The following is a 15339-nucleotide window of genomic DNA, read 5'->3' on the forward strand; positions in this document are numbered from 1 at the left end:
AAAGAAAAAAGCAGAATTCTGCCCAAGGCAGCGCAGATATCTAAGTCTAGCCACCAAAATAGAGATCCAAAATAAAATTGGATGCTGGTGAAAGGTGCATTTTCAAAATGTTTTCAAGTCCACACTAGAAGGGTTTCTATGTTTCTGTTTACAATTCATTTATTTTATTTAATGACTTTATTAATATCCTGCTTTTCTCCTTGTGGGGAGCCAAGGTTGCTTACAGCCACACAATTTGGTCACAATTAAAACAAAGTGAATACAAAAAAAAAACCCAACTGAATAGTACTGCGTGGATTTATATTAAAATACAGTTAAATATAATAGATACAATCAAAATTGCATTTAAAATTCACAATCCCCCCCACCCACCCAAGAATCCCACTCAAAACCTTCCTTGACCTGGTTGTTTCACTTCCCATATGCGTATTGTTAGTTTTGGATAAAAAGTTTGCTCAAATATGTTGAATATTGCTCTTTTTTCTGTGTTATAAGAACTTACCCCTATTCTTTCCATGTTGTTTACACCTCTGGTGACATATTTTCAGTTTTAAAAAAGTAATGCTCAGGAACACATCTTCTTTCTTAATTAAGGTACATCTGTATACAATATATGATGTTTTAGATACTTTATGAAAAATTATATATCTCCAGAATTCTACAAGGTTAATTTGCTCCATTCAATACCAACTGTTGTCATGACAGCTGGAAAACCAAAAAAAAAAAAAAAAAGGAAAGGAAAGGGGGAGAGAACATACATCATACCCAAAAGGGATGGAAAGTATGATGGGCCAACTTGGAAAATAGTACAAAGCAGATGTGTGAGCCCATCCAAACATGATCACTAGCTGACTCAACTGATTCCATTTTTATCTGTTTGTCTGAAAAGCTGATAGATTTCTATAAGGAAAAGCATAAATATTTTAATCTATTCCCAAATTAATATTTTTTTATACCCAGTGGCACTGTAATACAGTTCTGCACAGAGATGTGGAAGTCATGCTTTGAATGCAATACAGCATTAGTTCCTCCTTTGAACCAACCTGATCAAAGGCCAGGCTGCCGTTCTAACAGAGACCCAAGGAGTGAAATCAGGACACCCTGGCAGCCCTGGACATGCAATTTTCATACTTGAAATATGCGTCAGCTGCACTGTAAGCCCTTTGTGTTTAATTTGCTCACTTTCTTTCCAAACCCAAAATTATGATCAAAAATGAGCAGCTGGCACCAGATCTTAGCTGCTTCACAGTATGCTTTTGTTATCATCTACACTATTCTGGTTTCGCTTGGTACCCATGGAGTCTTGCCTCTTTCTGAAATCCCCTTGACTCAGCTCTGTAGAGGCTTAAATCAGCCAGAAAAGTCTAGCAAGTCTTAGTATTGATGGCACTGTGATCTGTGCTGTCAGATGTACATTTTACTTATATTAGTAGCTATTGCTTGAGTATATTTTAATGTATTATATGTTCTATGATTTTATGTTTCTATGTTTTAAATGTGTTTATGTAATTGTATTTTATTGTGTATTGCTCGGCTTGGTCCCTATGTGAGCTGCCCCGAATCCCTTTGGGGAGATGGGGTGGGATATAAGAATAAAGATATTATTATTATTATTATTATTATTATTATTATTATTATTATTGACACAACGACGTTGTATGACACAGCAAACAAGATAGACATGCTGGATTTCGTTTCACAAAACCACAAGTCGAACACTTCCCAAGTGTCTAGGACTGTGTGATGTATTTTCGGATGATGCGTGCAGATCCCAGCAGGGTGACCTTTTGCAGTTGACAGATCGCAATTTTGTCAATGTCTATTGTTTCCAAATGCCGGCTGAGATCTTTTGGCACGGCACCCAGTGTACCCATCACTACTGGGACCACCTGCACTGGTTTCTGCCAGAGTCTTTGAAGTTCAATCTTGAGGTCCTGATAGCGGCTGAGTTTTTCCTGTTGTTTTTCATCAATGCGACTGTCACCTGGGATGGCAACATCAATTATCCAAACCTTGTTCTTTTCCACAACTGTGATGTCTGGTGTGTTGTGTTCCAGAACTTTGTCAGTCTGGATTCGGAAGTCCCACAGTATCTTTGCGTGTTCATTTTCCACGACCTTTGCTGGTTTGTGATCCCACCAGTTCTTTGCTGCTGGCAGGTGGTACTTGAGGGATAAGTTCCAATGGATCATTTGGGCCACACAGTTGTGCCTCTGTTTGTAGTCTGTCTGTGCAATTTTCTTACAGCAGCTGAGGATATGATCAATGGTTTCGTCAGCTTCCTTGCACAGTCTGCATTTTGGGTCATCAGCTGATTTTTCGATTTTGGCCTTAATTGCATTTGTTCTGATGGCTTGCTCCTGGGCTGCAAGAATCAGGCCTTCTGTCTCCTTCTTTAGGGTCCCATTCGTGAGCCAGAGCCAGGTCTTCTCCTTGTCAGCTTTTCCTTCAATTTTGTCAAGGAACTTTCCATGCAATGTTTTGTTGTGCCAGCTGTCAGCTCTAGTTTGTAGTGCAGTTTTCTTGTACTGGTTTTTTGGGGTATAGATATTATTATTATTATTATTATTATTATTATTATTATTATTATTATTAGGTTCACCCATCCCCTGTAGTACAGAGCCTCCTTCTCTTTCCTCCCCCCCTCCCCTAAACAGTATTGCCATAAAGTTGCCACTCTTCCTCCTTTGAAGACTTCAGAAAAGCAGGGGAATGTTTGGATCTACAGTGACAGTACTTTGAAGCAAAAATCTTGAGCCAAATAGAAATGCTGTCCAAAGTCTTTCTGCTCCATAAGGAAACTGAACTTATTAATTTAGATTCATTTTTTCACTGCTGTTAAAACTAAGAGCTGACTTCTGTAGATTGGTGAGCTTCAATTTCAATGACCCTTCCCACTGATGATGTTAGCTGGGTATAATAGGAATTACAGTCTACATCTACAGCATTCAGAAGGCACCATCATGGGGGTAAGGTGACTTAGAGACTTCATTTCATATTTATTTATTATTATTATTTACAGTATTTATATTCCACCCTTCTCACCCCGAAGGGGACTCAGGGCGGATCACATTAAGTACATATAGGGCAACCATTCAATGCCCATAAACACATCGAATCGAGACAGAGACAGAGACAACAGACAGACAGACGCAGAGGCAAGTTAACCTTCTCCTGTGGGGATGTTCGATTCTGGCCACAGGGGGGGAGCAGCTGCTTCATCATCCACTCTGATGGCACTTCTTCACTTCCAAAGTTGTAAATTAGTTAAACTTGCCTCCCCACTTTTTATAAGTGGTACCTTATTTCCTACTTGATAGATGCAACTATCTTTCGGGTTGCTAGGTCAGCAACCAGCAGGGGCCATATTTTATTTTTAATTGACGGGTGCTCACCCCGCCACGGGCTGGCCTCGAACTCATGACCTCATGGTCAGAGTGATTTATTGCAGCAGTTGTTTACCAGCCTGCACCACAGCCCAGCCCAGTTCTGATCTCTGCTGGGTATGAAAATACTTAAGGTTAAAATAACAGATTAATTGCTGCATTGAACCATTCTGCTCTTTCTTACAGCTTGTCATTATTTTATGTAAATGTCCCCCCCCCCCGGGGGTTTTATTGTTGTTTTGCTGCATTTAACCAAATGATGATACGTGTGGAATGGAAATCTGAGAAACAGACAATTACACAAACAGAAGACCAAACATCTTTCGACTCAAAAAGGGAAATGCCATAAAAAATTAAAATGCATTCACATAATTTAACAATCTTCTTCATTCACACAGTCATTTCTGACTCTTCGTGACCTCATGGACCAGTCCACGCCAGAGCTCCCTGTCAGCCGTCGCCACCCCCAGTTCCTTCAAGGTCAACCCAGTCACTTCAAGGATACCGTCCATCCATCTTGCCCTTGGTCGACCTCTATCCCTTTTTCCTTCCATTTTCCCCACCATCATGATCTTTTCCAAGCTTTCCTGTCTTCTCATGATGTGGCCAAAATACTTCATCTTTGCATCTAATATCCTTCCTTCCAGTGAGCAGCCAGGCATTATTTCCTGGAGGATGGACTGGTTGGATCTTCTTGCGGTCCAAGGCACTCTCAGGATTTTCCTCCAGCACCAAAGTTCAAAGGCATCTATCTTCCTTCACTCAGCCTTCCTTATGGTCCAGCTCTCGCATCCATAGGTTACTATGGGGAATACCATTGCTTTCACTATGCAGGCCTTCTTTGATAGTGTGATGTCTCTGCTTTTCACTATTTTATCGAGGTTGGCCATTGCTCTCCTCCCAAGAAGTAGACGTCTTCTGATTTCCTGGCTGCAGTCTGCATCTGCAATGATCTTCACGCCTAGAAATATAAAGTCTGTCCCTGCCTCCACGTTTTCTCCCACTATTTGCCAGTTATCTATTGGTCTGGTTGCCATAATCTTGGTTTTCTTGATGTTTAACTGCAGCCCGGCTTTTGCGCTTTCTTCTTTCACTTTGTTGATAAGGCTCCTCAGCTCCTCCTCACTTTCAGCCATCAGAGTGGTATCATCTGCATACCTAAGGTTGTTAATGTTTCTTCCAGCAATTTTAACTCCAGCCTTGGAATTGTCAAGCCCCACATGTCGCATGATGTGTTCTGCATACAAGTTGAATAGTTAGGGCGAGAGTATACAGCCTTGCCTTACTCCTTTCCCAATCTTGAACCAGTCTGTTGTTCCGTGATCTGTTCTTACTGTGGCTACTTGGTCTTTATACAGATTCCTCAGGAGACAGACAAGGTGACTTGGTATCCCCATACCACCAAGAACATGCCACAGTTTATTATGATCCACACAATCAAATTTAACAATACTCTTCATCATTTATTCATGGTTACTTATTCCTGCATCCTCTTTTTCCACAAGTGACAGGTTGCCCTATGAACAACATAAATTTTACCCATTTACCAGATCAGGTCACTATAGCTACAATCCCAGATATTACTCCACATGTCACTGTATGTATAACTGCATAAAAAAACAAGGTGATATAACAGTACATGGAGCCAGCTAGTAGTTAGTTCCATGATTTTCGCCAACTTTCCAAGCAATAAATTAAGGCAAATAATTACATGTACAACCCAGAGTTCATTCTAATTTTCCATTTATCCATTCACATGGTCTAAAATAAACAGGTATGTCTTATATGTATGTATTGGCCTTTGCACCTTCTCTAAAGACCTTTCTTACATAAACATTTTGTTTCTGTGACTTGAACCATCACTTTGTAGCCCTTAGCATACGGCAGGCAGCCTGATCCTATGAATCAAATAAGGAGCAAATAAGGCCCCCTTTACTTAATGAGGTTTATTTTCATGAAGCTGTATAAGATTGCAATCTTAAAGACTGTATCCTTTCCTCCACAGTGCTTCTGGTGTTTGCAACTTCACAGACATGTCATCATAATGGTTCTAAGCCAGGATTAGCACTGGATAGTCTTCCCTGGATTGCAACATCTGCACAGTTCTGGAATTCACCTGAACACACATATTTCTGGTCACAAAATATTGAGCTTAAAATCTCTGTCCAGTACTGAGAGAGAGAATGAACTGCATAAAAAGATGGGAGGAAATTTTATGGGATATACTTCTTCTACTATCCAGGGAGCGATGTATATAGAATCAGAATCGTAACATTGGAAGAGACCTCATGGGCCATCGCCTGCAAAGAAGCAGGAAAATCACATTCCAAGCACCCCCGACAGATCACTATCCAGCCTCTGCTTAAAAGCCCCCAAAGAAGAAGCCTCAAGGGAAGAGAGTTCCACTGCTGAACAGCTCTCACAGTTAGGAAATTTTTCCTAATGTTCAGGTGGAATCTCCTTTCCTGTAGTTTAAAGCCATTGTTCCACATCCTAGTCTCCAGGGCAGCAGAAAACAAGCTTGCTCTCTCTCCTCCCTATGACTTCCCCTCATATATTTATACATGGCTATTATGTCTCCTCTCAGCCTTCTCTTCTACAGGCTAAACATGCCCAGCTCTTTAAGCCATTCCCAATGCTCATTTTTATTATGTCATAGTTCCAGAATTGCACTCAGTTCCTTTTTGTAGAAATGAAAGTGATCTTAAAATGATCTATGGTGGAGAGAAGAGGGACAGAGAGGTGTCCTCCACACCCTAATAATACTAGACCTCAAATAGATCAATTAATATTGAATGGTAGAAACTGAGGATAGACAATGTACTTTATCATGAAGTACATTGTTTAATACTGCATAGAATAAATTACCACAAATTGAAGTAATGTCCATGAACATGGACTGTTTTAAGATCAGATTAGACAAATTTATGAGAGATAAGCTATCAATGACTATGTTTTACAATGGCTGTATATTTAGTGTAGTATCAGAGGTGGTTCCTCTGAATATGTTGCTGGGGAACTTGAGAGGGAGTATGCTACAGCTCTCATGATCAACTTGTGGGTTTCCTATAACCATTTGGCTGGTCATTGTTGGGAAAGGGCATACTAGACCACATAAAAGGTTGGATCTGGTCCAGGAAGGTCTTAGGCCCTTTCTACACTGCCAAATATAGATTATAAAAGCAAATAAAGAGATTATCTGCTTTGAACTGCCACATACAACCTGGATTTTATATGGCAGTGTAGAAGGGCACTTAGATGTCCCTCTCAAGTCAAACTGATTGTTTATAACAATAGGTCAACAGAGTATAGATCTCATTAAAGGTGAAGGGAAAATGAAACTAAAATGCAGATGAAACAATAAAATACTTGGGGATAACAATAAAAATAAAATACTTGAGGACATCAAGTAACAGTGAATTCATGTTATTATGCCAAAGATCAAGATATAAATCCACATAAATGTGGTAACAGCAGGCATAATTTAAGAATTAGAATGTCAGATTTAAGGGTTTGATCCTAAATCTCCAGTTATCATGAGTTGTCTCCAAGAGACATATATGGGTGCAGTTCTTCAGTCAAGAAGAAAGGGCTATATGAAAATCTCCAGCGCTCCAAGTAGAGCAGCACCTTGTTACAATTTTTTTTCTCAAAGAGCTGCAGGCTTATGAAACCCTGTACCTTTAGCCCTGTACCTTAATTCCAAGTGTGCAGTGTTGAAGGGGTGGGGGGAGGGGTTACCTTTTATATTTATTACACAGAGTATGGGAAGATGACAACAAAGTAGCTTGCAACAGAGGGTGTCATTGGATAAAAGTTATTAATCAGTAAGCCTCCTTGGTTGTGGTCATGATTTGAGATTTCACTTTCTTCAGTGGTTTACATGTGCTGAAATCTGACACATTTCTCCAGACAGAATGTAGAGGCAGCATTTTACCAGAGATAGGTACTAGAAATTAGGGAGTGTCACTTTTTAATAGGGTGCATGCAGCTTGAATTGTGTTGTTTGGTGAATTATCTTTTTTCATTGTGCTTCTGTAGGTACTAAAAAATTGGAAGGTGTGGACACATTTCAAACTCTATGACCAGTGGACCACGTATGCTTTCAACAAAATCCCTAGGTCAGCATAATGGTTTTGTTATCTGTGTACCCGCGACATTTTATATTTTGGAGAGAACCACTTACTTTTCCTAGGATCTCAGAGGTGCTGTGGCTCTAGACTCCACTTCAAAGCTGGGAACTAGAATTAGATTTTTAAATTTACAGGAACACAGAGGTGTTTACAAATGATTGCTAATCCTTTGTCAATTGAGTGAGCCCAGTTTGAAAGATACCGCAGATTAGCAACTAAAATGGAGTTTTGCCTTCTTAAATCAATCACCAGTCCAGAAAAAGCTTTGGGTATTTGGCTTTGGTTGTAGTCCTGGCAGGCTTTTATTATTATTTTCAAAAAACCACACTTGAAGAAATGAATGGCAAAGGAGGAGCTCACATTTGTTTTAGTGAGAAAAGTGTTTTCCCCTTCACTTTAAAGACTTAATACTGACCTATTGTTATTTAACATGCTATTATTTCAGTCTGCAATATGCAGAGAATAAAGATAAACATGGAAGTGTTATATTTGGCTGTCAAAGACATAATCCACTATATAGAAAGGGACAAACAACTCCACTATTTCTCTTATATTTGAGTATGTGTGCACCATATGGTATGAGTCTGGCTCACTGTTTGTGTAACTGCATTTGATGGTATTCATTGCTTTTTGTTTCCCTTTCTCATGTTGTCTTCTCCTCCCTTGACATTTACATTGTGAGTTCCTCAATATGTCTGGCTGCCTAAAAAGCCATAAATGTTGTTGGCATCATATAAATGAAAATAATCCAGTACAACCCTAGTTTGATCTTTGTTTGCTAAAACAAGACAAGGAAAGCAACAAGGCCAGCACCCACCTTCCAAATGCTAAACTATGTCTGGGGCTGTTCCTCAGTTGTTCTTCATTTCTGTCTGGGTCATTGAGGCACCTGTTTTTTTCTGTGGTTTTAACCGGATGGTTGCTGGTTTTCCATTAAAGTTGTACAATGTTGGACTCCTATGATAGTACAGTAGTCTTGCTTATCCAGCGTTCTGTATTATCCAATGCTGTTTGCCTTTTAGTAGTCAGTGTTTTCGTAGTCAATGTTTTCAATACATTGAGATGTTTGGGTGCTAAATTTGTAACGTTACTGTGTATTGAACTGCTTTTTCTGTTGATTTGTTGTAAAACATGATGTTTTGGTGCTTAATTTGTAAAATCATAACTTAATTTGACAATTAATAGGCTTTTTCTTAATCCCTCCTTATTATCCAACATTTTCACTTATCCAACATTCTGCTGGCCCGTTTATGTTGGATAAGCAAGACTCTACTGTATATGCATGTAATTTAACCATGATTATTGTGAATGCATGCAAAATGTTATACCAATGGCTTGTAAAGTTACTATGACTTGTACTACACTATGTGATGTATTTGATTTCTAAATGGAAAAGTTCAGTGAAAGCATGGAACTATATGAGGGAGGGAGGAAGGGAGAGAGAGGGAGAGAGAGAGAGAGGGAGAGAGAGGAAAGTGCCAGCACTGTGGATTAAAGGATGGTATCCACCTGTCATGTGGGTTGGAAAAGCACAGTTTTAGACATCAATTCCCACTTAAACCAAATATTAAAAAAATATTTTTGAAAAACACAAAAGCTATTTTAAAAATCAGAAAAAGAGTGATATCTGTCTGAGGAAATATTCCTCTAAACCTCTCACCATGTCACTTGCATTTCTGTAATGTCCAAACCAAACATCCAAATTCAGATATCATGCACCATTGAAATCACCAAAATTTGCCTGTAAAGACTACATTTCAGGAAAACCTGCCATAAAACTATCCAAGATCATCACATTTCTTTCAGATGTGTTTAACCTATTTTAACTTGTTACATTTGCTAAAAAATGTTTTAAATTATGTTTTATTGTTTTAAAATTTAAATTGATTTCAATTGCCCCAAAATATTATATTTTTAAAAATAAAGAATAGTAATTCAGCTCTTCACCTGATAAACTCTATCAATACCCTTTTAACTTTCATGAGAATACAATAATTTCCCCTGAAGATTTTTTTTAAATACAAGGGGAAAACTGTAACAATTACAGCCAAAAACTAGAGAAAAAAAAACACCCACCCCTCTATGGTATTTGTTAAAAAGTGTGAGCTTGTCTGAACGAAGAATGTAAAAGCAGAGTTGCGCAGCGGAAGCGTGCTGGGCCCATAACCCTTATTGGTTGGATTGGTACGATTTTGCAATCTGATGAGCTCTTCTTTAATTAAGCCGAGTGATTTTTGTCTTTGCTTTCTGCACAGCTAATTCATTGGCACTCTCAATAGCCATGTAACAAAAAGTAATAAAAAGCACCACCTACTGTTTCCTAGCATACATGTCCTTGCAAAGACCAATACAGAAATGTGTCACGATTAATTATCCCTTGTCGAAGGCTTTCATGCCCGGGATCACAGGGTTGGTGTATGTTTTCCGGGCTGTATGGCCATGTTCCATAACTATTCTCTCCTGACGTTTCACCCACATCAATGGCAGGCATCCTCAGATGTTGTGAGGTATGGAGAAAACTAAGCAAGGAAGGTTTATATATCTGTAGAAGTTCCTGGGTGGGGGGAAGAACTCTTGTCTGTTGGAGGGCAGTGTGAATGTTGTAATTAATCACCTTTATTAGCATTAAATGGCTTTCCCAGCCTTGCATCCTGGCCTGGGGGAATCCTTTGTTCAGAGTTGTTAGCTGCCCCTGATTGATTCCTGTCTGGAATTCTTGTTTTCAGAGTGCTGCTCCTTATTTACTGTTCTCATTTTGGAGTTTTTTTAATACTGGTAGCCAGATTTTGTTCATTTTCATGGTTTCCTCCTTTCTGTTGAAGTTTTCCACATGCTTGTGGATTTCAATGGCTTCTCTGTGTAGTCTGACATGATAGTTGTTGGAGTGGTCGAGCATTTCTGTGTTCTCAAATAATATACTGTGTCCAGGTTGGTTCATCAAGTGCTCTGTCACAGGCTATTGAACAAGATGAATGGTGAACCAGCCATTTCAAGGGTTGCTACAAGAATTCAGTAGTAAAGATATAAGCCAGCAAAGAGTTGTCAAAGTGTACTGTAAGGTCAAGAAAAACGAATGGAGTATTGCAGTCACCCTGATAAGATTGTTATGAGCAACAGAGATGTTAAGGGGCTGCTGGGAATTTATGGACAATGGTCTCCAAAACTAGGAGCCTAATTAATCAGTAGCCGCTTTGGGTCCCATGAGGGACAAAAGCGGGATATAAATAAAGAATTTATTATTATTATTGACACAAAGACATATTATGACACAGCAAATGAGATCTGTATGCTGGATTTCGTATCACAAAATCACAAGTCTTCCCAAGTGTTTAGGACTGTGTGATGTATTTTCGGATGATGCGTAGAGAGCCCAGTAAGATGGCCTTTTACAGTTGACAGATCGTAATTTTGTCAATGTTTATTGTTTCTCGATGGATACCACCTTTTTGTGGGGGGGGGGGGGCTTAACTGCTCCAAGGATGCTGAGAGCTGAGCTGGTGGTAGTGTAACTACCGGCAGGTCCAACCAAGCCAGAGAGGTCTCAGTTGAGGAGTGGAACTAAGAGCATCTAACCCAGGGGTCCTCAAACTTTTTAAGTGGAGGGCCGATTCATGGTCCCTCAGATTGTTGAGGGGCCGAATTATCATTTGGAAAAAAAAAATGAACAAATTCCTATGCTCACTGCACATGTCTTATTTGTAGTGCAAAAAAAAACCCCAGCAACAATTACTTATTTATTTATTTACTATATTTATATCCCACCCTCTCTCACCCGAAAGGGGACTCAGAGCAGCTTACAAGTTGTATGTACATACAATATATTATATTATTAGCATAGCACAATATTAACATTATATATTACTATATTGTACTATACCATTATACCGTAATATTATTAGTAATATTACATTTAATATATAATATATAATTAATATTATTATATTATACAATATTATTATATTGTATTATTATTAGCTGCCCTGAGTCCCCTATTGGGTGAGAAGGGCAGGGTAGAAATACAGTAATAAATAAATATTATATTGTATTACATTATAATATTATTATGAATATTACATGTATACACAATATATTATTACCATATTATTCATTTACAATATTGGTAAATAAAAGAACAATACAATATTTAAAAATAAAAATAATTTTAACCAACATACTGTAAACTTATCAGGATTTCAGTGGGAAGTGAATATATACGTTTTTAAGGTTTTTATAATGTGTTTTAACAATGTTATTAATAGATCTGTTTATATTGTTTTGTTTTTATGATTGTATTTTGGGCATTAAATTTTGCCAATTTTTGTAAGCCGCCCTGAGTCCTCTTGGGTGAGAAGGGCGGAGTATAAATGTTGTAAATAAATAAATAAATAAATAAGTGTGGGCCTGCTTCTGGCCAATGAGATAATCAAGTAGGATTGTTGTTGTTGTCCCTTCAGGTCATTTCAGACTTTGGGCGAGCCTAGGTCTAAAACTGAGGGCGGGGGCCAGGTAAATGGCCTTGGAGGGCCGCATCCGGCCCCCGGGCCTTAGTTTGGGGACCCCTGATCTAACCCTTTAGCGTTATGGAGAAACAAACCAAAACGAAGTCTATAGTGGCTTGGTCGTTACCCAGGATAAAAAGGACTGTAGTGGATGCTGCTGATTCTGGACATCCATCGACAAGTGGGCTACAGAATAACAGACAAAGAATTATTATTATTATATTAATAATACGTATTTCAGAGCAGCTGGGGTTGGTTAAATATAATTATATATTATATATTAAATGTAATATTACTAATAATATTACCATAAAATTATATAGTACAATATAGTAATTTAATTGCTTATATTGTGCTATGCTAATAATATATTGTATGTACATTTGATTTGCTTCCAGGACTTGGACAGATCACTATCATCATGGGATGCCCATTTCTGGACTTCTGACTTTAGATTGTGAGTTATGACAATGGCAAACAAAGCAGGGCTACCACAAAACATGAGGTAAGAGATCTAGAACATTCTGAATTATGCATTCTGCTTATCAATTCACCTACATCTGCACCACTAAAATAGGCAACTTGCTTCAAAATCATCATCTCCCAACCTATGCCTACAGCATAACTGTATTTGTGACTGAGAGACATATTACTGGTTATAGGGGAGAGATCTATTTTTTTCTAAACATGTGCTGCCCCTCTGTGGACATCAGCAGCCAAGCACACACAATTGTCCAACTCTGATCCTTCCGTTTCTAGTCTGATTCTTATAATTTTCTGAAATGGAGCAGTGTGGATGAACTACTGATTTAAGCAGGGATATTTCTATCTATTATTATTTCCCCCTAGCATTTGTCATTTATGCAGATCGCTAAATGAAATATTTGGAAGAACCTATCTAGAAGCATTTTAAGTGCCATGATCAATGCTAGCATTATCGTATTATGTATACTCATATAAAAAGGGACCTTGTGTGTAAGTTGAGGGCAGGTTCTGGGGCTGAAATCATGGATTTTTTTTATGACTAAATACATGTCAAGGGTCATTCTACAAAGAGGGGAGAGAACCGATGCTACCTCAGGAAGCAGGCAACTATCAGAAGCACCTGGAACCAGTGCCTGGCTAGTACCTTCAGGACTTATGCAAATTAGGGGACTTCAGAAGGTACTTCTTGCATTACATTGCAGCACTGGCAGGTACCTCCTCTCCACATTTTGACTTCTATGACATCAAGTAATTGCAGTTTCTCAAGTCGCTCCTGACATGAAAAAAAAAGTAATTATAAGTGTGGTTTTCTCACAAGATCTAAGATCACAAGATATTCTGCTTAGAGAGTAATTATTATGTTTATTTACCTTGTGTATCCTGCTTTTTCTCTCCATATGGAGACTCAAGTGGTTCACAACTAAAAGCACTGAAATACAACTTAAAATATACAACTATACTTGCACCAAGTTCGGAAATTCCAACTGGTTAAAAATACAGCAGCCAAATTGGTTATATAGGGTGCTGGTTGAGAAAACTGCATTGGATAAACCACATCAGATCTAGATTATTAAACATGGTTTTCTGTGGGTGAGCAGATGGCGACTACTGGATGGCATATGTTCTGTATCAGAAACTAGAGCTGATGTGATCTATCCAGTGCAATTTTCTGAATCAGCACCCTAAATAACCGAATCTAAAGTTGACCAAAAACTGATTTGTAACCCTTTTGGTATTAATGTTGGAGAGTGGTCCCTGGTCAAAAAAAGGTTGGGAACCAATGGGTTACAGGAACATCTAGGAGTGAGTATCTTACACCTATCCTAAAGTCACTCAGCTGGCTGCCAATTAGTTTCTGGGCAATATACAAGGTGTTGGTTTTGACCTTTAAAGTCCTACATGGTTTGGGTTCAGGTTACCTAAAGGATCACCTTTTCCCATACAATCTGCCCCACACACTTTGGTCTTCTGCGGGAGTCTGCTCCAACCAGCGAGAATCCAACTGGCAACCACCACCTGGAGGACCATTTCATCGGCCGCCCCAAGGCTCTAACTTGCCGGTGGAGCTCCGACAGCTAAATAAACTGTCAGAATTTAAGACACAAGTGAAGACTCATCCCAGGCAGTCTTTAAACATAAACATGAATTTTAATGCATGTCCTTTGTTTAATCTCTGCTTTGTCTGTTTTAATATGTGTTTTGTAGAGATATATTTTGGAATGTAGCCTTTATGGAGGTACGTGTTGATATGTGTATTTGTGGTGTTTTTGCTGTGTTTATGTGTTTTGATTGTTTTGTGACTCGCCTCGACCCATGAGAAGAAGCGGATAAAAAATGAAATTATCATAAAAAGGTTGAACACAATTTAAAAAACCCTCCTTCTCTGCCAGAATTCTAACAACAAGTTCAGAGGGTCAACTTATTCAAATAAAGGGTGGGTCTATTCTACATAGTGCATTTAATTCAGTTTGACATCACTTCAATTGCCATGGCTTAATGCTATGGAATTATGGGAGTCACAGTTTGGTGAGACACCAGCGTTCTTTGACAGAGAAGCCTCAAGGCCTTGTAAAACTGCAACTCCCACAATTCCACAGCCTTGTGCCATGGCAGTTAAATTGGTGCCAATTATTCTGCATTAATTCTACTATGTAAATGCCTTTTAACTCTCTTAACTCAGGCATGGGCAAACTTGGGCCCTCCAGGTGTTTTGGACTTCAATTCCCACAATTCCTAACAGCGGTAGGGAGTTGAAGTCTAAAACACCTGGAAGGGCCAAGTTTGCCCATGCCTGCTCTAACTGGTGAGATGGCCTTATGTGCACAAAAAACCTTTCAAATTACACAATTATAGTGTGATGATCCCGCTTTAATCACAGGATCGTTAAATTTAGAATCCTCAGCAAACTACAAGTCCTAGGATTCTGTAGGCAGTTGCCATGGCAGCTAAAGTGTATATAAATTAAATAAATAATAAAGTGGGGGTAAGAACGCTATAACTGTGGAGTGTGAAAAGGCCCCACAATGTTAGGTCTGTAAGGCATTTACCATATCTAGACATCATCTCTAACTTGCCCAACGACTGTCTTCCCCCTTCAATGTTGGTGGCTCACCAAATTACAACTCCCAGGATCCCATAGTATTTAGGTATAGCATTTAAAGTGCTTCTCGATCTGTGGCATGTTCTGAGACAAAAAAACAAGCTCTCATATTGGAGTGAACGTCCAGGTCCGTGAGAACGGCAAAAGGCAGGCAGCTCAGGTTCACGCCAGGACAGAGCATGGCAACGCAAACGCTCTGCGCAGGCGCAATAAGGAGGGCCTCGCGAGCGACGGTT

The 15339-nt window shown here is 39.0% G+C and overlaps 1 long non-coding RNA gene across 2 annotated transcripts; it reads right to left on the reverse strand.

The window, feature by feature from the left end:
• Nucleotides 1-12087: 12087 nt before the first annotated feature.
• On the reverse strand, nt 12088-15294 carry LOC134298487 (uncharacterized). Of its 2 annotated transcripts, none has more exons than XR_010005591.1 (3): nt 15116-15294; nt 13148-13276; nt 12088-12204 (listed from the first exon to the last, which is right to left on the reverse strand). It is a non-coding gene; the product is annotated as an uncharacterized LOC134298487 (long non-coding RNA). The 2 variants fall into 2 exon arrangements; XR_010005592.1 differs by having other exon boundaries at nt 13095-13276.
• Nucleotides 15295-15339: the final 45 nt, after the last annotated feature.

This window comes from Anolis carolinensis, chromosome 4, assembly GCF_035594765.1.
Source record: "Anolis carolinensis isolate JA03-04 chromosome 4, rAnoCar3.1.pri, whole genome shotgun sequence".
Lineage (NCBI taxonomy): Eukaryota > Metazoa > Chordata > Lepidosauria > Squamata > Dactyloidae > Anolis > Anolis carolinensis.